This window comes from Siphateles boraxobius, unplaced genomic scaffold, assembly GCF_051911475.1.
Source record: "Siphateles boraxobius isolate OS27281-9 unplaced genomic scaffold, OSU_SipBor_1 51, whole genome shotgun sequence".
Lineage (NCBI taxonomy): Eukaryota > Metazoa > Chordata > Actinopteri > Cypriniformes > Leuciscidae > Siphateles > Siphateles boraxobius.
Genome location: NW_027509153.1, coordinates 1,287,650 through 1,311,500, shown reverse-complemented (window position 1 = coordinate 1,311,500; position 23,851 = coordinate 1,287,650). Strand labels below are relative to the sequence as shown.

The window sequence follows — 23,851 nt, the reverse complement described above, 5'->3', positions numbered from 1 at the left end:
CTTACATTTTTTTGATGTGCATGATAATTAGGTTGGTTGGTCTTGCTGACCAAATATAAATATTAATTAACAAATAAATAAAAGCAGAAAATAAATTAAGGGAAATAATACAAAAATTAGTTTGATAAAGAATAAATCATATTTATTTTATCAAGTCGTTTATTCCTTTATTTATTTTCCTATTATCAAATTTATCTTTTTATTTGTTTACATGTTTATTTATTAATTTTTAATTTCTGCGGGTTTGGTCCTCCTATAATGTAATTAATATCAGACACACACATATATTACATTTAAATTAGAAACAAATATATATATACATATGTGTACAATTTAATGGTATAATTTAACATTTTTAATTAGTTAACTTGTTAACTTTTTATATATACATATATACATTTTTAAAGCAATTTAAATAATGAATATTAAATAATGCAAATTTAATAAACAGTACGTGCTCTAAGGCTGCATTTATTCAGTTAAGAAACAGTAATATTATGGAATATTATAGCATTGTAAAATAACTCTTTTATGTATATCACTGATGCTTTAGTATTAACTGTCTTATTTCATTTTGTTACTGTAAGTATTTAAATGCTTATGCTGAGACACCAATGAATACATTCTGATTTCAGAACAGCATCATGAAGAAAACAGTGTTCTTCCCAGGGAAAGTCAAAGTGTCTTTCAGGAAAGGCCCGTCGGGCCATTTACGCCGGGACCCATCAGAAGAGGCAAAAAGAATTAAAGACAACCCTTTACTGCAGGACAAGTCAACACCTCAAAGAGAAGATCTGGTCAAGTTGAACGCCCGTTCTGTTGTGTTACATAGAGGAGGGGATGTCTCTGACAAGCAAGAGGTGTTGGGAGAATGCATTCTTCAGTTCGGCAAGTACAAGGGCAAGTCTTTCAAGTTGTTATTAGAGAATGATGTCAGCTATGCTTTGTACCTGTCCGATAAGGTTGAGGAAGAAGAACAGGCTGGGCAGTTCAACCCAGAGGGTCCATGCAAGGATAGCCTCATTTCCTTTCTTGAGTATTCAAGAAGCTTCAAGGAAATTGAAGATCTTAAACAGTATCTGTCTCAAAGGCCAGACGCAGTGCCTTTTTTGACAGAGGATGACAATACTGTTGGATTTGGATCCAGAGCACAAGACACTTGGAGGAAGATTTGGGATACCAGGGCAGACGGATATGCTTTCTTTATAATGAGGCAGGAGTGTGTGCCAGGCAGCAAAATGTACAATTTGCAGCAGTATCTTTTAAAACAGCAGCAAAAACAGATGACCAAAAACACTCCTCCGATGCCCTCACCATCAGCTTCCGCTGCAAGATGAAGGGGGTGGATTGGAATCCACTGCTGCTTCAATGTATATGTAATGATTGATTATAATTAAGGTATTAATCAATATTTTTCCTTCTAAATATCAAATGAATTGAATGACTTCTCTGGAGATTTTACTTTATTTATATAAGTTACCAGTGTGATTACTGAAATGTTCTTTTCATGTATTCTTTAATGTCTGTATTTGATATCTGAATGCAGTGCTTGCTTATTTAACACAGCTTCCAGAAATGAAATAGGGACTTGTTTTGTGTTTGAGAAAGGTCTTCAATGTGTTTAAACATATAGGGGTCATTGAAGCCAATCGTTTAAGGGGCCATTTCTTTGTTAAAGCCTTTCTTTCCAGTTAGACTAAAGTTTAGCTATCCTTGAGAGAAAGAAGGTTACCCTTAATAACAAACTATCATTTAGATGGAAGTGAATCAATCAAAACTAACTTTAGCTGGAAAAAACATTTTTCAAGAGCCACTATAAAACCAAACCAATCTCTGTTACCTTAAATTATATCTTTATCTCTGTAAAGCTGCTTTGAAACAATCTACATTGTTAAAAGCGCTATATAAATGAGGATGACTTGACTTGACTTGTATTGTGTTTGAGAAAGGTCTTCAATGTGTTGGGGGCCATTTCTTTGTTAAAGCCTTTCTTTCCAGTTAGACTAAAGTTTAGCTATCCTTGAGAGAAAGAACGCATTATCTTGATGTTTTGAGAGGACTCTCCTGTTTATAGTGAGAGCCTGGCCAAATCCAACCTTGGAAAAGCTGTGTGTCGGTGTGTGTGTTAGTCTTCTTGGTTACAGGTTAAGGAACCACTGGCATTATTGGAGATTGACTGAGTTGTTGTTCTGGACATGCTGGCGCCCAGCAACCCAAATCTGCGACCTGGAAGGTCATGACGTGCCTAACTTCAGCTGCATAATCGATGGAGATATGCTTCAGTCTATCTGTATATGTGTGGAAAATTACTGTGTTTATCTATTTCATAGCCAATGAGAATCATTCATCCTGTAAGCAATGACGTAGCTTAGACCTTGGAAATCGTATAACTGCTGTGATCTTTGTAACTGTAAGCGGGGCGGCCTACGAACTCCTGTGCGAGTATTGAAGCTGACTTCTGCTGATGAAACTGCAAACTATCTTCAGTAAATATTTTCTTTAATTTTTTATAATTCTGACTCTGGGTCTTCATTCTTCATATCTGGTTCTGGGTCTTTAACTGTATACCCCTTACAGTTTGGTGGAGGATGCGGCGGGCAATCATTCCGTGGTGACATCTCTGGCAAATCAACACACAAGGTAGTAAGCTTTTATTAATTGTTAGGGCTGTCTGACTGGAAGAGATTTTGAAGGAGAGCGGGAGAGCCTTCACTCCGATGAGGCGAGTGAAGGAGTAAGTAGCCTTCACTCCGATGAGGCGAGTGAAGGAGTAAGTTGTAGGCCTACTGCTGAGAGGATAAGAAGTCGCTGAGAGCGTCGTTAAGGGTAACGGCAGCAGACAGCGCAAGCGAAGCGTGCTCTGTGTGGGCCCCACTGGGCATTAATGGTGTAGCACCACCCCAGCAGAGTACGTCCCTGGACGGGAGGTCCAGTGGCACCGTAAACCTGCTCAATCTCTTCCATCTCAGATAGGGGATCCCCGAATTTAGTGAATCAGGCAGTTAGGGATACTAACAAAAATAGGGTTGTTTGCCAGGGATGCATCAGGAACGATCCCGAGAGAGAAAAAAAAAAGAAAAAAAAAGTTGTGACCCAAATTGGCATGGACCAGTATATGTAACTGTGATTTTGGAGTATACTCAGCAGTTTCATCACGGAGAAGCCAAGCTGTGTTGTTCAAAGATCGCCGCCTCCATTTCTGCAATGACTTCAGGTGAGTTTGAACTGTTATTAAGATATGGCAGACAAACTGAGTAACTTGATCAGTAACCTGAACAGTCCTGAAACTAATAGTGAGACAGAAAAGAGCGAACGCTGTAAGCAGCTGTGCTCTGAAGCCCTCACTTCAGAGAAATTTGCAGAAATTATTAAGTAAATGGTTGTCTTGATAAGTTTTGCTTCTGTTTGGAAATTTAAACAACAACTTGACTGGCTACAAACAAACAAAGAAACTGAAAAATTAAAATGTTGAGCCTTGTATTGCTTACGATGATTACAAAAAGCAAGTATATTAAATTATGGGTCGAAGATCATTTCCTTGGACAAGTGTGACTAAAGTTAAACAGACACTTTGTGAAAACAACTTAGAATATTTTGCAGCTTATGACAATTAATGTTCTGCCAATAATAATGATGAAGATTATGATTCGGCTATTATGATTAAATCAGCCACTGGTGGACTGTAAAAAAATACAGAGAACTGCTTATCAGCTCGGTTTGCATTCCTGTTTGGGACACACTGCTTCAAGGGTGTGCAGTAAGTTGGAGCCGAGAGTGTTTTAATGGTGGTCATCAGGACCATTTAATACGTAACTGTAAATGCCCACCGAGAAGGTGTTTAAAATGTGATAAAATGACAACACATTTTTGGTAATAATATTGGTTTGAAAGTAGATCAGTGTTTAAATGACGACAGTGACATTTTTCGTCTGAGAAATAAGAGATAAAAAGGTCAAAAGATTGAAGTCTTAAAGTGAATCCTTTTGAAGAAAATATCTATAATAGTAATTTCTATAATAGTAATTTTTATAAGTGAATTGATGAATACAGGTTGATGTAAAATGAATGACTCCAACAGATGTGAGTTGCAAAATATATCAAAGTAACTAAAAGGATGATTGTGTTGTAATTAAACATTTTAAAAAGGTTTTAGATGATATAGAGAGACTAATCTCAAAGATGATTTACAATAACTGCAAAAGTATCAAAAGCAGAGAGTGCTTGCCTCGTCAAACTTATAGTGTGAATCCTAATTGGAGATTGATAAACTCCAAGAGAAAACTAGTCAAATATTAAACTATGGTTGAGAACTTGACAATTAAAATTGAGATTGAGAAATGTGAAACGTTATTGAGAACTAGAATAATTATTTTTATGTAAGAACAAATAAGCAGAAGTAGTAGGCTACCGAATTAACAGTTGCTAAATGTAAAATGTGTAGAAAGGCATCTGATTAAACAAACAGCTTGAAAAGTTGACCATGAAAGAGCTAGAAGCTGATGTTTTGCTTTCAAAAGATAAGTCTGCTATTGGCTGTAATGAAACAGTTCGCTTATCTAAATCTGATGTGTGCTGTGGCTGAAACAGCCAGTGCGACAGAGACTCAATCTGAATGGAAATTTGTAATGTCTAGATTCCCTGACGTGGGCAAAAGACAACTGTAAAACTATGTTTATTTGAAAACACATGTAATTTCTGGCAAAGATGCCTTAAGCTGGGATAGAGTTAAAAGATGGTAGATAAAAGTTTGATGTTAGAAGTATATGAGAGAGCAGTGTACCAGTCTTGAATGCCTCAGAGTCTCTCTCTCATTCAATGTCATCTAAAAGCTGTTATCTGAGCCTGTGTCATAAGTGATAATAAGCTATTTATAGTAAAGCACAGTGTTTCAGTTGAAAACCATAGACACAGAGATGTTAAAAGAAATAATTACCATTCAGAGGGCAATTTGTATTTAAATGTTAAAAATGTTAAAAGTAAAACTGAATGACTTTAAAGAAGTCTTTAAAATAATACAGACCTTAACCCTTGTGCATCCTTATGGACATTTTTGTCCTTTTCAGTTTTGTTTTTTTGATAACTTTGTCTGTGTTAATGCTAACATCATGAAATTTGCTACAGGTGTGTATTTTTATTGGAATTTTAATATTTCACCTTCATTTCCTTTAAAAAATCTATTTTGCACTAGGTACAAAAAATACTCCCACTCAGCGCCTTTTGGACAAAAATGTCCCCATTGAAACCCATTAAAACTGCGATTTTTAATCCCAGTGCCATTCAACTATAAAATGATGCAATCTTTCTTAACAGGCTTTCATTCTGTTGGCAAGGCTTCAAAATTTACATTTTTACTATTTTTTATCAGATTGTGCCATTTTTTCAGGTTTGGCATATAAAGCAAATGATCACTTTATTGTTGTTTTCTGCTGTTTTCGGCTTATGCATATTATAGAGCCAATTAGATAAATTATGAAGCTATAATTGTGTGGGTGTGTTGGTATGGATGTCAGAGTGTGGTTTGTATGTGTGTACTGAAAGTTTTAGGTGTGTGTGTGGGTTTTCTTTCTTTCAGTTTGAAAGAAAGAAATTATATTGTACTGGAAATCACAAATCCCACCACATGTAAATGAGTCATACCCTTGGCAGAGTCACAGATCCTGCCATGTGAAAACTGAAAAGGTCAAAAAGTTACTGAGCTTTGAGGATTTTTTTCATTCAAACACATTTCTTATTACTTGCTTGCACCTTTTCATTTGTTATTGTTTTTTTACAAAGATAAAAGGTGAGCTTGACTTTGATGTAGAAGTTTAGAAGCTCCACAACACATTGTTTTTGTTTTCACCTCGAGAAAATGGTGATTGTTTTGTCTGGAAGATTTTCGTTGACACAAGTGCTCTCACAGCCAAACCTATAACATATCCAAGGTTGTAATATTTAAAGAAAAAAAAATCTGCTTAGCATTTAGTATATGGAATATTTTTATTATTATTATAATTTTTATAAAAAAAACAAGTGGCATTATGTAAAGAAACCAGCGTTTAAAGGGTTAAAATTCTGAAAATTAATGACTGTTTGGTCATTATGATTAGAACTGATGCTAGTAAAAAATCTAAGTCAGTGAAAGTGGAAAAAAATATTTATCTATAATATTTTTATGACACTTTTTTGACATGGAAATTTTTGTCCTTTATGGGCCTGAGTGGTAGTTTTGTTTTTTATCTGATACTGCATAAAAAATATGATTGCATCAAAATTAATATTGTTGTTAATTATTGACATATCCAAGGCTGTAATATTTAAAGAAAAAAAATCCTGCTTAGAATTTAGTATATAGAAAATTATTATTATTATTCTAATTTTTATAAACATCAACAGTGGCATTATGTAAAGAAGCCGACGTTTAAAGGGTTAAAATTCTGAAAATTAATGACTGTTTGGTAATTATGATTAGAACTGATGCTAGTAAAAAATCTAAGCCAGTGAAAGTGTAAAAAAATATTAATCTATAATATTTTTATGACACTTTTTTGACATGGACATTTTTGTCCTTTATGGGCCTGAGTGTTAGTTTTGTTTTTTATCTGATACTGCATAAAAAATATGATTGCATCAAAATTAATATTGTTGTTAATTATTGACATATCCAAGGCTGTAATATTTAAAGAAAAAAAATCCTGCTTAGAATTTAGTATATAGAAAATTATTATTATTATTCTAATTTTTATAAATATCAACAGTGGCATTATGTAAAGAAACCGACGTTTAAAGGGTTAAAATTCAGAAAATTAATGACTGTTTGGTAATTATGATTAGAACTGATGCTAGTAAAAAATCTAAGCCAGTGAAAGTGTAAAAAAATATTAATCTATAATATTTTTATGACACTTTTTTGACATGGACATTTTTGTCCTTTATGGGCCTGAGTGGTAGTTTTGTTTTTTATCTGATACTGCATAAAAAATATGATTGCATCAAAATTAATATTGTTGTTAATTATTGACATATCCAAGGCTGTAATATTTAAAGAAAAGAAATCCTGCTTAGAATTTAGTATATAGAAAATTATTATTATTATTCTAATTTTTATAAACATCAACAGTGGCATTATGTAAAGAAACCGACGTTAAAAGGGTTAAAATTCTGAAAATTAATGACTGTTTGGTAATTATGATTAGAACTGATGCTAGTAAAAAATCTAAGCCAGTGAAAGTGTAAAAAAATATTAATCTATAATATTTTTATGACACTTTTTTGACATGGACATTTTTGTCCTTTATGGGCCTGAGTGGTAGTTTTGTTTTTTAAATCTGATACTGCATAAAAAATATTAATGCATCAAAATTAATATTGTTGTTAATTATTGACATATCCAAGGCTGTAATATTTAAAGAAAAAAAATCCTGCTTAGAATTTAGTATATAGAAAATTATTATTATTTTTCTTTTTTTCATAAAAAAACAACAGTGGCATTATGTAAACAAACCCACATTTTAAGGGTTAAAATTCTGAAAATTAATGAATGTTTGGTCATTATGATTAGAGCTGATGCTGGTTAAAAAATTGATGTCAGTGAAAGTGGAAAAAAATATAAATCTATAATATTTTTATGACAGTTTTTGGATACGGACATTTTTGTCCTCTATGTACCTATGAGTAACTTTTTTTAATTGATGCACAAGGGTTAAACGATAGAGGTGACATTTTGATTAGCGTATTTTAGGACCAGTAACAACTTTGTCTCATTTAGTCTCCACCATTCAGGACCGATGGCTCCGGCTACAGATGAAGTACACTGAATGTACGGCTGTGATCTAAATTCACTGAGTATAGTCTAAGTAGCTAGGTTGCTGCTTTTAAGATAGTTAATGGATTTAAGTGATTAAATACTGTTGTTATTAACCTGTCTCCCTGTGAACACTATTAGGCAATCGGAATGGCTCTGGTGACTCTTGAACGTGCCTTTCCTAAGCTCCAGAAAACAGCTGAGTTCTGTTGAAGAAAACTGATTGTATTGGGAAAGAGCGGTCACCAGTGTGTACGTGTGTACGAGTGGCTACTCAATGACGGGATGATCTTCCTGGCCAGGGGACAGCCTAACGCAGGGGGTCACGAACATTGGGCACCTCCGGATGGAGGTGTTATTTGTGAGAAAGGTATGAGAGTTGAGCGCTGATTACTGGAGGCCACCGGGGTCAGCAGAGCATTGAGAGGTGAGATGCGCTGTGAGGTTAAAATTAATGTTACGGCAGTCTGACCCAGAAATGTGAGTTCCTCTATACCACTCACCAGAAACCGCATTGATTGTATGTCTTGTTTTTCATTGTGACAAGTGTCTGCAACTATGCCAGGGGACGACACCCTGAAGAGAAGAAAATTAAAGATAAATAGCTAACGGGAGTGGGCTTTCAGGAGCCAGCTGATTCCATGAGGTGATTGCCATTATTTGCTGCGGAGACATTAACAAAACTTAATTATATGAGGGACATGATGTTGGTTGCCATATGGGCAAGTAAAATGTATAGAAGAGTTAATGTTGAGCTAATATGTCTATAACATAGTTTTAACTCCTGAAGGTCGTTAGGCATGGTGGTGGCTAAAGATGAAGACAGGCTTTTGTAGGTTTGAGAAGAGTCTGGATAACAAAGGTGAATGGTAAAAGGTTAATGTAATAAATTTAATATTACATTTTGTCTAAATTACAGTCTTAGGAGGCTGTTGAAAAGATTATTTGTTTATGGCGCTTTTCCATTACCAGTACCAGCTCGACTCGGCTCGACTCGCCTCGGCTCACCTCGACTCGGCTCGCTTTTCGCTCCGTTTTCCATTGCAGATAGTACCGCCACAAATAGTACCCGGTAGTCATAGCGACGCCGCAGGAAACTGCCGTGACGTAATCTTATACGCGACACACATCCGCTACCCACACACACAGGACAATGGGGGAAATCGAGTATATGCTGTTTTTGATCCTCGGGATGTGGCTGTTTCTCACAGCAAGAAGACAAACGTTGTTTCATGAGAGGCTGAGGGCAGAAAAACGAAACACTGCTGAAAAAAACAGGAGAGTTTGGGAATTACTACAGAGTTCAGACTACGAGACGAATCCGGTTGTTCAAAGCCGACGCAAGAGGGTAAGTTATGCTAACATAGCTAACGTTTGCATATGTGTAAATACTATACTATATGCAAAGTATTTAATCAACTTTATAGCTACCAGTATTACGTACTACAATGTGCATGGTTTATGTGTTTCAGATCTGTTTAGCTTTGCAAAGTCGCCGCGGCAAACCGTCTGTTTGGGCTTTCAACCGAGCTACCGAGTGGTGGGATGTTATTGTTCCTGGTTTCACAAACGCGCAGTGGGTTCAGAACTTCAGAATGTCGGAAGAAACATTCATATATTTGTACAACAAACTGCGTCCAGTGATGTAGAGACAAGGTCCTTCAAGGTGTTGTAGATGGAAAAGGACTGTTCTGGAACGTGTTTGCAGGACTGCCTGGCAGATTGCATGATGCTCGTGTTTTAAGACTGTCCACATTGTGGGAGTTGGCCAGCCGTGGCAACCACTTTCCAGCTTACACCAGGAATATTGGTGGGGTGAATGTTGCCTACTACATCCTGGGAGATTCTGCCTATCCCCTGCAGAACTGGCTCCTAAAGCCATTCACTGACACTGGACGGCTGACAGTAGAACAGCAGATCTACAACAAGAAAATATGTCGAGCACGGGTAGTGGTTGAAAACGCTTTTGGTAGACTGAAGGGAAGGTGGCGTTGCCTCATGAAAAGAAATGACTGTGATGTTACAATCGTGAAATCTATGATTCTTACTTGCTGTGCTTTGCATAACCTTTGTGAGAGTCATGGAGAGGACTATGACGATGACTGGGATGCACCTGCAGCAGCAGAGCCTGTGGTGCCAGTGGCACAGGGTGTTGAGGAGGAGGGCAGAGATGTACGGGAGGGTCTGATGCGTTATTTTAATTGCTAAATAAATACATTATCATTAAATATGTTGTCTCTGCTGTTTTTCATTAAAGGTTATCACAGTATAAAATCTGAAAATACTTGTTTAAACCCTTGTAAAAAGGCAAACCATCAAAAAAAGACACTGTTTGTAATAAGTTTCAAAAAGGTTTTATTTAAACACGCATACAAATAGAAAAAAATATAATATTAATATAAATTCACACATCCAACTATATACATATGTTACATGTAGTGCAAACATTAAATTAAAATAAACAAAGGGGTTTCAGTCCAGGGGCGGTGGAACAGCATCCCGCCGGTTCAGTGCCTGGACAAGCTGGCTCAGGGTTCCCAGAAAGGCCTGGTTGAAGGACGACATTGCAGCCATCTCCTCTCTCCTTAAAGCCGCTTCTAGTTCTCGGGCATGTGCTGCATCATCGAGTGCCATCTGTAAATGGCGCTCCCGCTGTGCCCGGTTCAATTCCAGCTGCTCGACATCCGATGTCTGCATCTCCCTCAGGACAGTCAGATGCTCCTGTTCCCTCTTTCGTTTCCTCCGTCCTGGCCAAAAAAATAATTACAATGAATGAGTTATAAAGAAAAACGGACAAGTCACGTTTCATTCAAAGGTTGTGTGTGTTGTAAATTGTTCACATGTATTATCATTACAGCTTCTACATAAAAAAAGACAAGCCCACAACTTACTATTACTTATATAGTATATAACGACTTAACATCTGAGTAAATGTATTTAATGTATTTATTAAACATCTATTTTAGTAAATGTCAACTTTAAAATACCATGTGTACAGTATAGGTGTACGTCTGGAAAGTTATAAAAATACTGAACAGGTTTATTAATGAATCCTGCATTCCCATAACTGGGAATGCTTCCTGTTGTTATGCAAGTATGTTTACGTTATATTAATGAGTTATTGATACGATTAATGATATATTAAAAAGTGTGTATAGATTCACAGACAACAGGCTAGAAGAGTTTACTTTTTCTCCAATTATACTAACCGGTTGCCGGTGTCGACGCTGCTGCGGGTCTCGGTGTCTACGCTGCTGATCTTGTTGGTGTCGATGGTGCCGCTGGTTCCGGTGCCGAGGTGGCATCAGTGGGAGTCACTGAACCATTCTCTCTCGTCGAAAAGGAATCTAGATAGAAAGATCATACAAAAGTCAACACAATACGAAAATAGCAATGGCAGATAGTTAGCGGTAGCAGCAATTGTTATCTGCGACACAAGTTTACAGTCTTCGATGTTATAAGTGAGCTTCAGCTTTTCAAAAGCCAGCCTACAGAAAACAAAACTCTCAAGCAGAGTGCGCCTACATGATTAATGTAATGTAAATTTTAAACACACACCATCCTCCAACAGCGACTCCAACAAACTGGTGGCCGAGTCAAGTCCACCCTCCCTCCCGTTGCTCGCCGGTCTATGGCCGTAGATACCGTCCATCTGTTCGTACCACTTCCAGCTTTTTCGGTTTGAACAACTGCGGCCGTTGTGGTCCTTTACAGCTCTGTAGTCACTCTTCAGTTTTTTTAACTTTTCCCTACATTGCTGGAAAGTCCTGTTGTAGCCATGTGTGGACAGCAGTTCGGAGATTTCTTGATAAACTTTTTCGTTCCTCGTTGCCCCATCAAGCTCTCGCTGAATCCTTTCTTCGCTAACCAAACATAGGAAAGTCTGCAACTCCTCGTTTGACCACGGCGTATTCTTCCGAGTTGCCATAATAGTAAGTTTAGTATATCTGGGCAAACTATTTAAAAATGGCGGGGTTATTCTCTGGTTATTCTGGATACTCCGTCTGCGGCGTGCAATGATGACGCAGTGAATAGTGACGATTCTCTCTGACCAATCAGCAGTCGGCATTGTATTACGTCACATTTTAGTATCGCCTTAGCTCGCTTAGAACCTCGCCGGAGGTGGTACGAAAAAAAGTACCCGAAAGCAGGTACAGGTACAACTTTTACACAGTGGAAAACCAAACAAAGGCGAGTCGAGTCGAGCCGAGCCGAGCCAAGGCGAGCTGGTACTGTGTAGTGGAAAAGCGCCATTAGAGAGAGAGAGACTGTCTGAGTGGAGGCAGGGATGGTAACTGTGTCTGTCTTTCTGTTATCGGCCTGCTAGAGCAAGCTGAAGCAAAATAGTGATAATGAACCAAAATCCAGCTGACTTTTCTAAGATCAAATGAATAATGAACAGACATGCTTTGAAACTGGTTAAGAGACCATGCAAAATTAGGTAAAAGCTACAGTAAAATGTGAAGTTTAAAATCTTACTTAAAATTTAAATCTTTTTAGAGATGATATAATGAAAAGCGAACATTAAAAATGAACAGTTAAAATATGTGTCTAATATGTGTGTGTGTGATGGTGACCACTCTATGTCTTGTATGTGTTAGTTTGGGGTACTATTATTTCCTGATTTTGAGGATATTGTGTCATTAACCTCTTGTTTTTTAATATGGTGCCTGGTAGGTCAGGTCAATAAGTTCATGCCATTTTTTTAAGTGCCAGGTCCAAACAAAGAGAGTTTCAGTTCATCTCCACCTGCCAGCTGCTAATGTATTGCGAAAATTCTTGCTGACCGCACAACACGGCTTCCAGCCTACATCCAAAAGTCTTGCGTTGGTGGTATAGTGGTGAGCATAGCTGCCTTCCAAGCAGTTCATCCGGGTTCGATTCCCGGCCAACGCATCACATTTGTAAATTAAAGACCTTGATTATGAGCATTCTTGCTATGGGTTCGATTCCTGGGGCAGTCCATTCTTGCTGTATGCGTTCGATTCCCGGCCAACGCATTGCATTTTTCTCAAGCTGTCTTTAAAACAGTCGTCGGTGGCCCCTTGCCAACTTCTCCTGTAACTTGTTTGCTGGAGCAAAACATTTGTTAAGGTCTTTTGGCAGCAGTAAAGGACTGGATCTCCCCGTCGGGGAATCGAACCCCAGTCTTCCGCGTGACAGGCGGAGATACTTTCCACTATACTAACGAGGAGTTGCAGAGACAGGTAGTTGTATCCGATCAGCGCGGCTTCCAGGAACGGCGTCATGCGTCATTTTAGCTCAACGCTTCACAGAAGCCAGTGAATCCAAAAAATAATCTAATACCGTTTAAATATGAAGTGTCTGTATAAAACGTGTTACATTATTAAATTAGAGACCTTGTTTTTTAATATGGTGTTGTAGGATTACAAATTTCATTTAAATGTTTAATTTAGATTTCCAATACAATAGTATTTTATATAGAGAAAGTTTATAAATGATGAGACCAGGAAATCTCTGCAAACGGTAGGGGTTCCCAGCAGGATATTCCTGACTGTCCCATCTCAGTGCGAGAAGGCTAGGGTTTTCCTGTTCTCATTGTTTTACCGGGTGAAGAGTCATGCTGAGCAAGTTTGAACACCTGCTATTTTATTACTGAGACCATTTGTCTTGGAGTTCTTATCTCAGTGTGAGAAGTCCTGCACCGTTCTGTTCTCATGTTTCAGCTCATTTACATGCTTTGTTCCTCACAATGTAATCCCTCCCCCTTGAAATGTATATAAACTACAATGTAAAGTTCCCTTAGTTAGACGATGTTGGAATGACTGCAGCTACCGACAAGCAATAAAGAACTTCTGCTTGGAAAACTTCCACTGTCTCCTAGTCTGAGCTTCTAACTTTTCTACAAAGAAAAAGATCACTACAGTGCCTGGTAGGTCAGGTCAATAAGTTAATGCAATTTTTTTAAGTGCCAGGTCCAAACAAAGAGAGTTTCAGTTCATCTGCACCTGCCAGCTGCTAATGTATTGCGAAAATTCTTGCTGACCGCACAACCGGGCTTCCAGTCTACGTTCAAAGGCCTGCGTTGGTGGTATTGTGGTGAGCATAGCTGCCTTCCAAGCAGGTGACCGGGTTCGATTCCCGGCCAACGCATCACATTTGTAAATTAAAGACCTTGATTACGAGCATTCTTGCTATGGGTTCGATTCCTGGGTCTGTCCATTCTTGCTTTATGGGTTCGATTCCTGGGTCTGTCCATTCTTGCTGTATGGGTTCGATTCCCGGCCAACGCATTGCATTTTTCTCAAGCTGTCTTTAAAACAGTCGTCCGGGGCCCCTTGCCAACTTCTCCTGTAACTTGTTTGCTGGAGCAAAACTTTTGTTAAGGTCTTTTGGCAGCAGTAAAGGACTGGATCTCCCCGTCGGGGAATCGAACCCCAGTCTCCGCGTGACAGGTGGAGATACTTGCCACTATACTAACAAGGAGTTGCAGAGACAGGTAGTTGTAACCGATCAGCGCGGCTTCCAGGAACGGCTTCATGCGTCATTTTAGCTCAACGCTTCACATAAGCCAGTGATTGCAAAAAATAATCTAATACCGTTTAAATATGAAGTGTCTGTATAAAACGTGTTACATTATTAAATTAGAGACCTTGTTTTTTAATATGGTGCCTGGTAGGTCAGGTCAATAAGTTCATGCCATTTTTTTAAGTGCCAGGTCCAAACAAAGAGAGTTTCAGTTCATCTCCACCTGCCAGCTGCTAATGTATTGCGAAAATTCTTGCTGACCGCACAACTGGGCTTCCAGCCTAGATCCAACAGTCTTGAGTTGGTGGTATAGTGGTGAGCATAGCTGCCTTCCAAGCAGTTGACCCGGGTTCGATTGCTGGCCAACGCATCACATTTGTAAATTAAAGACCTTGATTATGAGCATTCTTGCTATGGGTTCGATTCCTGGATCGATCCATTCTTGCTGTATGGGTTCGATTCCCGGCCAACGCATTCCATTTTTCTCAAGCTGTCTTTAAAACAGTCGTCAGGGCCCCTTGCCAACTTCCCTGTATTTTGTTTGCTGGAGCAAAACTTTTGTTAAGGTCTTTTGGCAGCAGTAAAGGACTGAATCTCCCCGTCGGGGAATCGAACCCCAGTCTCCGCATGACAGGCGGAGATACTTTCCACTATACTAACAAGGAGTTGCAGAGACAGGTAGTTGTATCCGATCAGCGCGGCTTGCAGGAAAGGCGTCATGCGTCATTTTAGCTCAACGCTTCACAGAAGCCAGTGAATCCAAAAAATAATCTAATACCGTTTAAATATGAAGTGTCTGTATAAAACGTGTTACATTATTAAATTAGAGACCTTGTTTTTTAATATGCTGCCTGGTAGGTCAGGTCAATAAGTTCATGCAATTTTTTTAAGTGCCAGGTCCAAACAAAGAGAGTTTCAGTTCATCTGCACCTGCCAGCTGCTAAAGTATTGCAAAAATTATTGCTGACCGCAGAACAGGGCTTCCGGTCTACATCCAACAGTCTTGCGTTGGTGGTATAGTGGTGAGCATAGCTGCCTTCCAAGCAGTTGACCCGGGTTCGATTCCCGGCCAACGCATCACATTTGTAAATTAAAGACCTTGATTACGAGCATTCTTGCTATGGGTTCGATTCCTGGGGCAGTCCATTCTTGCTGTATGCGTTCGATTCCCGGCCAACGCATTGCATTTTTCTCAAGCTGTCTTTAAAACAGTCGTCCGAGGCCCCTTGCCAACTTCTCCTGTAACTTGTTTGCTGGAGCAAAACATTTGTTAAGGTCTTTTGGCAGCAGTAAAGGACTGGATCTCCCCGTCGGGGAATCGAACCCCGGTCTTCCGCATGACAGGCGGAGATACTTTCCACTATACTAACGAGGAGTTGCAGAGACAGGTAGTTGTATCCGATCAGCGCGGCTTCCAGGAACGGCGTCATGCGTCATTTTAGCTCAACGCTTCACAGAAGCCAGTGAATCCAAAAAATAATCTAATACCGTTTAAATATGAAGTGTCTGTATAAAACGTGTTATATTATTAAATTAGAGACCTTGTTTTTTAATATGGTGTTATAGGATTACAAATTTTATTTAAATGTTTAATTTAGATTTCCAATACAATAGTATTTTATATAGAGAAAGTTTATAAATGATGAGACCAGGAAATCTCTGCAAACGGTAGGGGTTCCCAGCAGGATATTCCTGACTGTCCCATCTCAGTGCGAGAAGGCTAGGCTTTTCCTGTTCTCATTGTTTTACCGGGTGAAGAGTCATGCTGAGCAAGTTTGAACACCTGCTATTTTATTACTGAGACCATTTGTCTTGGAGTTCTTATCTCAGTGTGAGAAGTCCTGCACCGTTCTGTTCTCATGTTTCAGCTCATTTACATGCTTTGTTCCTCACAATGTAATCCCTCCCCCTTGAAATGTATATAAACTACAATGTAAAGTTCCCTTAGTTAGACGATGTTGGAATGACTGCAGCTACCGACAAGCAATAAAGAACTTCTGCTTGGAAAACTTCCACTGTCTCCTGGTCTGAGCTTCTAACTTTTCTACAAAGAAAAAGATCACTACAGTGCCTGGTAGGTCAGGTCAATAAGTTCATGCAATTTTTTTAAGTGCCAGGTCCAAACAAAGAGAGTTTCAGTTCATCTGCACCTGCCAGCTGCTAATGTATTGCGAAAATTCTTGCTGACCGCACAACCGGGCTTCCAGTCTACGTTCAAAGGCCTGCGTTGGTGGTATTGTGGTGAGCATAGCTGCCTTCCAAGCAGGTGACTGGGTTCGATTCCCGGCCAACGCATCACATTTGTAAATTAAAGACCTTGATTACGAGCATTCTTGCTATGGGTTCGATTCCTGGGTCTGTCCATTCTTGCTGTATGGGTTCGATTCCCGGCCAACGCATTGCATTTTTCTCAAGCTGTCTTTAAAACAGTCGTCCAGGGACCCTTGCCAACTTCTCCTGTAACTTGTTTGCTGGAGCAAAACTTTTGTTAAGGTCTTTTGGCAGCAGTAAAGGACTGGATCTCCCCGTCGGGGAATCGAACCCCAGTCTCCGCGTGACAGGCGGAGATACTTACCACTATACTAACAAGGAGTTGCAGAGACAGGTAGTTGTAACCGATCAGCGCGGCTTCCAGGAATGGCTTCATGCGTCATTTTAGCTCAACGCTTCACATAAGCCAGTGATTGCAAAAAATAATCTAATACCGTTTAACTATGAAGTGTCTGTATAAAACGTGTTACATTATTAAATTAGAGACCTTGTTTTTTAATATGGTGCCTGGTAGGTCAGGTCAATAAGTTCATGCCATTTTTTTAAGTGCCAGGTCCAAACAAAGAGAGTTTCAGTTCATCTCCACCTGCCAGTGGCTAATATATTGCGAAAATTCTTGCTGACCGCACAACAGGGCTTCCAGCCTACATCCAACAGTCTTGCGTTGGTGGTATAGTGGTGAGCATAGCTGCCTTCCAAGCAGTTGACCCGGTTTTGATTCCCGGCCAACGCATCACATTTGTAAATTAAAGACCTTGATTACGAGCATTCTTGCTATGGGTTCGATTCCTGGATCGATCCATTCTTGCTGTATGGGTTCGATTCCCGGCCAACGCATTCCATTTTTCTCAAGCTGTCTTTAAAACAGTCGTCAGGGCCCCTTGCCAACTTCCCTGTAACTTGTTTGCTGGAGCAAAACTTTTGTTAAGGTCTTTTGGCAGCAGTAAAGGACTGAATCTCCCCGTCGGGGAATCGAACCCCAGTCTACGCATGACAGGCGGAGATACTTTCCACTATACTAACAAGGAGTTGCAGAGACAGGTAGTTGTATCCGATCAGCGCGGCTTGCAGGAACGGCGTCATGCGTCATTTTAGCTCAACGCTTCACAGAAGCCAGTGAATCCAAAAAATAATCTAATACCGTTTAAATATGAAGTGTCTGTATAAAACGTGTTACATTATTAAATTAGAGACCTTGTTTTTTAATATGGTGCCTGGTAGGTCAGGTCAATAAGTTCATGCAATTTTTTTAAGTGCCAGGTCCAAACAAAGAGAGTTTCAGTTCATCTGCACCTGCCAGCTGCTAAAGTATTGCAAAAATTATTGCTGACCGCAGAACAGGGCTTCCGGTCTAAATCCAACAGTCTTGCGTTGGTGGTATAGTGGTGAGCATAGCTGCCTTCCAAGCAGTTGACCCGGGTTCGATTCCCGGCCAACGCATCACATTTGTAAATTAAAGACCTTGATTACGAGCATTCTTGCTATGGGTTCGATTCCTGGTTCTGTCCATTCTTGCTGTATGCGTTCGATTCCCGGCCAACGCATTGCATTTTTCTCAACCTGTCTTTAAAACAGTCGTCCGAGGCCCCTTGCCAACTTCTCCTGCAACTCGTTTGCTGGAGCAAAACATTTGTTAAGGTATTTTGGCAGCAGTACAGGACTGGATCTCCCCGTCGGGGAATCGAACCCCAGTCTCCGCGTGACAGGCGGAGATACTTTCCACTATACTAACAAAGAGTTGCAGAGACAGGTAGTTGTATCCGATCAGCGCGGCTTCCAGGAACAGCGTCATGCGTCATTTTAGCTCAACGCTTCACAGAAGCCAGTGAATGCAAAAAATAATCTAATACCGATTAAATATGAAGTGTCTGTATAAAACGTGTTACATTATTAAATTAGAGACCTTGTTTTTTAATATGGTTCCTGGTAGGTCAGGTCAATAAGTTCATGCAATTTTTTTAAGTGCCAGGTCCAAACAAAGAGAGTTTCAGTTCATCTGCACCTGCCAGCTGCTAAAGTATTGCAAAAATTATTGCTGACCGCAGAACAGGGCTTCCGGTCTACATCCAACAGTCTTGCGTTGGTGGTATAGTGGTGAGCATAGCTGCCTTCCAAGCAGTTGACCCGGGTTCGATTCCCGGCCAACGCATCACATTTGTAAATTAAAGACCTTGATTACGAGCATTCTTGCTATGGGTTCGATTCCTGGGGCAGTCCATTCTTGCTGTATGCGTTCGATTCCCGGCCAACGCATTGCATTTTTCTCAAGCTGTCTTTAAAACAGTCGTCCGAGGCCCCTTGCCAACTTCTCCTGCAACTCGTTTGCTGGAGCAAAACATTTGTTAAGGTCTTTTGGCAGCAGTACAGGACTGGATTTCCCCGTCGGGGAATCGAACCCCAGTCTCCGCGTGACAGGCGGAGATACTTTCCACTATACTAACAAAGAGTTGCAGAGACAGGTAGTTGTATCCGATCAGCGCGGCTTCCAGGAACAGCGTCATGCGTCATTTTAGCTCACCGCTTCACAGAAGCCAGTGAATGCAAAAAATAATCTCATACCGTTTAAATATGAAGTGTCTGTATAAAACGTGTTACATTATTAAATTAGAGACCTTGTATTTTAATATGGTGCCTGGTAGGTCAGGTCAATAAGTTCATGCTATTTTTTTAAGTGCCAGGTCCAAACAAAGAGAGTTTCAGTTCATCTGCACCTGCCAGCTGCTAAAGTATTGCAAAAATGATTGCTGACCGCAGAACAGGGCTTCCGGTCTACATCCAACAGTCTTGCGTTGGTGGTATAGTGGTGAGCATAGCTGCCTTCCAAGCAGTTGACCCGGGTTCGATTCCCGGCCAACGCACCACATTTGTAAATTAAAGACCTTGATTACGAGCATTCTTGCTATGGGTTCGATTCCTGGGTCTGTCCATTCTTGCTGTATGCGTTCGATTCCCGGCCAACGCATTGCATTTTTCTCAACCTGTCTTTAAAACAGTCGTCCGAGGCCCCTTGCCAACTTCTCCTGCAACTCGTTTGCTGGAGCAAAACATTTGTTAAGGTCTTTTGGCAGCAGTACAGGACTGGATTTCCCCGTCGGGGAATCGAACCCCAGTCTCCGCGTGACAGGCGGAGATACTTTCCACTATACTAACAAAGAGTTGCAGAGACAGGTAGTTGTATCCGATCAGCGCGGCTTCCAGGAACAGCGTCATGCGTCATTTTAGCTCAACGCTTCACAGAAGCCAGTGAATCCAAAAAATAATCTAATACCGTTTAAATATGAAGTGTCTGTATAAAACGTGTTACATTATTAAATTAGAGACCCTTTTTTTTAATATGGTGCCTGGTAGGTCAGGTCAATACGTTCATGCAATTTTTTTAAGTGCCAGGTCCAAACAAAGAGAGTTTCAGTTCATCTGCACCTGCCAGCTGCTAAAGTATTGCGAAAATTATTGCTGACCGCAGAACAGGGCTTCAGGTCTACATCCAACAGTCTTGCGTTGGTGGTATAGTGGTGAGCATAGCTGCCTTCCAAGCAGTTGACCCGGGTTCGATTGCTGGCCAACGCATCACATTTGTAAATTAAAGACCTTGATTACGAGCATTCTTCCTATGGGTTAGATTCCTGGGTCTGTCCGTTCTTGCTGTATGGGTTCGATTCCCGGCCAACGCATTGCATTTTTCTCAAGCTGTCTTTAAAACAGTCGTCCGGGCCCCTTGCCAACTTCCCTGTAACTTGTTTGCTGGAGCAAAACATTTGTTAAGGTCTTTTGGCAGCAGTAAAGGACTGAATCTCCCCGTCGGGGAATCTAACCCCAGTCTCCGTGTGACAGGCGGAGATACTTTCCACTATACTAACAAGGAGTTGCAGAGACAGGTAGTTGTATCCGATCAGCGCGGCTTGCAGGAACGGCGTCATGCGTCATTTTAGCTCAACGCTTCACAGAAGCCAGTGAATGCAAAAAATAATCTAATACCATTTAAATATGAAGTGTCTGTATAAAACGTGTTACATTATTAAATTAGAGACCTTGTTTTTTAATATGGTGCCTGGTAGGTCAGGTCAATAAGTTCATGCAATTTTTTTAAGTGCCAGGTCCAAACAAAGAGAGTTTCAGTTCATCTGCACCTGCCAGCTGCTAAAGTATTGCGAAAATTATTGCTGACCGCAGAACAAGGCTTCCAGTCTACAACCAACAGTCTTGCGTTGGTGGTATAGTGGTGAGCATAGCTGCTCTAAGCAGTTGACCCGGGTTCGATTCCCGGCCAACGCATTGCATTTTTCTCAACCTGTCTTTAAAACAGTCGTCCGAGGCCCCTTGCCAACTTCTCCTGCAACTTGTTTGCTGGAGCAAAACATTTGTTAAGGTCTTTTGGCAGCAGTACAGGACTGGATCTCCCCGTCGGGGAATCGAACCCCAGTCTCCGCGTGACAGGCAGAGGTACTTTCCACTATACTAACAAAGAGTTGCAGAGACAGGTAGTTGTATCCGATCAGCGCGGCTTCCAGGAACAGCGTCATGCGTCATTTTAGCTCAACGCTTCACAGAAGCCAGTGAATCCAAAAAATAATCTAATACCGTTTAAATATGAAGTGTCTGTATAAAAAGTGTTACATTATTAAATTAGAGACCATTTTTTTTAATATGGTGCCTGGTAGGTCAGGTCAATAAGTTCATGCAATTTTTTTAAGTGCCAGGTCCAAACAAAGAGAGTTTCAATTCATCTGCACCTGCCAGCTGCTAATATATTGCGAACATTCTTGCTGACCGCAGAAGACGGCTTCCAGTCTACATCCAACAGTCTTGTGTTGGTGGTATAGTGGTGAGCATAGCTGCCTTCCAAGCAGTTGACCTGGGTTAGATTCCCGGCCAACGCATAACATTCGTAAATTAAAGACCTTGAGTACGAGCATTCTTGCTATGGGTTCGATTCCGGGGTCTGTCCATTCTTGCTGTATGCGTTCGAATCCCGGCCAACGCATTGCATTTTTCTCAAGCTGTCTTTAAAACAGTCGTCGGTGGCCCCTTGCCAACTTCTCCTGTAACTTGTTTGCTGGAGCAAAAGATTTGTTAAGGTCTTTTGGCAGCAGTAAAGGACTGGATCTCCCCGTCGGGGAATCGAACCCCGGTCTTCCGCGTGACAGGGGGAGATACTTTCCACTATACTAACGAGGAGTTGCAGAGACAGGTAGTTGTATCCGATCAGCGCAGCTTCCAGGAACGGCGTCATGCGTCATTTTAGCTCAACGCTTCACAGAAGCCAGTGAATCCAAAAAATAATCTAATACCGTTTAAATATGAAGTGTCTGTATAAAACGTGTTACATTATTAAATTAGAGACCCTTTTTTTTAATATGGTGTTGTAGGATTACAAATTTTATTTAAATGTTTAATTTAGATTTCCAATACAATAGTATTTTATATTGAGAAAGTTTATAAATGATGAGACCAGGAAATCTCTGCAAACGGTAGGGGTTCCCAGCAGGATATTCCTGACTGTCCCATCTCAGTGCGAGAAGGCTAGGCTTTTCCTGTTCTCATTGTTTTACCGGGTGAAGAGTCATGCTGAGCAAGTTTGAACACCTGCTATTTTATTACTGAGACCATTTGTCTTGGAGTTCTTATCTCAGTGCGAGAAGTCCTGCACCGTTCTGTTCTCATGTTTCAACTCATTTACATGCTTTGTTCCTCACAATGTAATCCCTCCCCCTTGAAATGTATATAAACTACAATGTAAAGTTCCCTTAGTTAGACGATGTTGGAATGACTGCAGCTACCGACAAACAATAAAGAACTTCTGCTTGGAAAACTTCTACTGTCTCCTGGTCTGAGCTTCTAACTTTTCTACAAAGAAAAAGATCACTACAGTGCCTGGTAGGTCAGGTCAATAAGTTCATGCAATTTTTTTAAGTGCCAGGTCCAAACAAAGAGAGTTTCAGTTCATCTGCACCTGCCAGCTGCTAATGTATTGCGAAAATTCTTGCTGACGGCACAACTGGGCTTCCAGTCTACGTTCTAAGGCCTGCGTTGGTGGTATAGAGGTGAGCATAGCTGCCTTCCAAGCAGGTGACCGGGTTTGATTCCCGGCCAACGCATCACATTTGTAAATTAAAGACCTTGATTACGAGCATTCTTGCTATGGGTTCGATTCCTGGGTCTGTCCATTCTTGCTTTATGGGTTCGATTCCCGGCCAACGCATTGCATTTTTCTCAAGCTGTCTTTAAAACAGTCGTCCGGGCCCCTTGCCAACTTCCCTGTAACTTGTTTGCTGGAGCAAAACATTTGTTAAGGTCTTTTGGCAGCAGTACAGGACTGGATTTCCCCATCGGGGAATCGAACCCCAGTCTCCGCGTGACAGGCGGAGGTACTTTCCACTATACTAACAAAGAGTTGCAGAGACAGGTAGTTGTATCCGATCAGCGCGGCTTCCAGGAACAGCGTCATGCGTCATTTTAGCTCAACGCTTCACAGAAGCCAGTGAATCCAAAAAATAATCTAATACCGTTTAATATGAAGTGTCTGTATAAAAAGTGTTACATTATTAAATTAGAGACCCTTTTTTTTAATATGGTGCCTGGTAGGTCAGGTCAATAAGTTCATGCAATTTTTTTAAGTGCCAGGTCCAAACAAAGAGAGTTTCAGTTCATCTGCACCTGCCAGCTGCTAAAGTATTGCGAAAATTATTGCTGACAGCAGAACAGGGCTTCAGGTCTACATCCAACAGTCTTGCGTTGGTGGTATAGTGGTGAGCATAGCTGCCTTCCAAGCAGTTGACCCGGGTTCGATTGCTGGCCAACGCATCACATTTGTAAATTAAAGACCTTGATTACGAGCATTCTTGCTATGGGTTCGATTCCTGGGTCTGTCCATTCTTGCTGTATGGGTTCGATTCCCGGCCAACACATTGCATTTTTCTCAAGCTGTCTTTAAAACAGTCGTCCGGGCCCCTTGCCAACTTCCCTGTAACTTGTTTGCTGGAGCAAAACATTTGTTAAGGTCTTTTGGCAGCAGTAAAGGACTGAATCTCCCCGTCGGGGAATCTAACCCCAGTCTCCGTGTGACAGGCGGAGATACTTTCCACTATACTAACAAGGAGTTGCAGAGACAGGTAGTTGTATCCGATCAGCGCGGCTTGCAGGAACGGCGTCATGCGTCATTTTAGCTCAACGCTTCACAGAAGCCAGTGAATGCAAAAAATAATCTAATACCGTTTAAATATGAAGTGTCTGTATAAAACGTGTTACATTATTAAATTAGAGACCTTGTTTTTTAATATGGTGCCTGGTAGGTCAGGTCAATAAGTTCAT

At 40.4% G+C, this 23,851-nt stretch overlaps 9 non-coding genes across 9 annotated transcripts; 7 read left to right on the top strand and 2 right to left on the bottom strand.

Moving 5' to 3' along the window:
• The first annotated feature begins 12,607 nt into the window (after positions 1-12,607).
• Positions 12,608-12,679, top strand: trnag-ucc (transfer RNA glycine (anticodon UCC)). Its single transcript has one exon. It is a non-coding gene; the product is annotated as a tRNA-Gly (tRNA).
• Positions 12,680-12,905: 226 nt separating this feature from the next.
• On the bottom strand, positions 12,906-12,977 carry trnad-guc (transfer RNA aspartic acid (anticodon GUC)). Its single transcript has one exon. It is a non-coding gene; the product is annotated as a tRNA-Asp (tRNA).
• A 2,300-nt stretch (positions 12,978-15,277) lies between these two features.
• trnag-ucc (transfer RNA glycine (anticodon UCC)) lies at positions 15,278-15,349 on the top strand. The gene has a single exon. It is a non-coding gene; the product is annotated as a tRNA-Gly (tRNA).
• Positions 15,350-15,575: 226 nt separating this feature from the next.
• On the bottom strand, positions 15,576-15,647 carry trnad-guc (transfer RNA aspartic acid (anticodon GUC)). Its single transcript has one exon. It is a non-coding gene; the product is annotated as a tRNA-Asp (tRNA).
• Positions 15,648-17,204: 1,557 nt separating this feature from the next.
• On the top strand, positions 17,205-17,276 carry trnag-ucc (transfer RNA glycine (anticodon UCC)). Its single transcript has one exon. It is a non-coding gene; the product is annotated as a tRNA-Gly (tRNA).
• Positions 17,277-17,911: 635 nt separating this feature from the next.
• On the top strand, positions 17,912-17,983 carry trnag-ucc (transfer RNA glycine (anticodon UCC)). Its single transcript has one exon. It is a non-coding gene; the product is annotated as a tRNA-Gly (tRNA).
• A 637-nt stretch (positions 17,984-18,620) lies between these two features.
• On the top strand, positions 18,621-18,692 carry trnag-ucc (transfer RNA glycine (anticodon UCC)). Its single transcript has one exon. It is a non-coding gene; the product is annotated as a tRNA-Gly (tRNA).
• Positions 18,693-19,329: 637 nt separating this feature from the next.
• trnag-ucc (transfer RNA glycine (anticodon UCC)) lies at positions 19,330-19,401 on the top strand. The gene has a single exon. It is a non-coding gene; the product is annotated as a tRNA-Gly (tRNA).
• A 1,947-nt stretch (positions 19,402-21,348) lies between these two features.
• On the top strand, positions 21,349-21,420 carry trnag-ucc (transfer RNA glycine (anticodon UCC)). The gene has a single exon. It is a non-coding gene; the product is annotated as a tRNA-Gly (tRNA).
• The last annotated feature ends 2,431 nt before the right edge of the window (positions 21,421-23,851 follow it).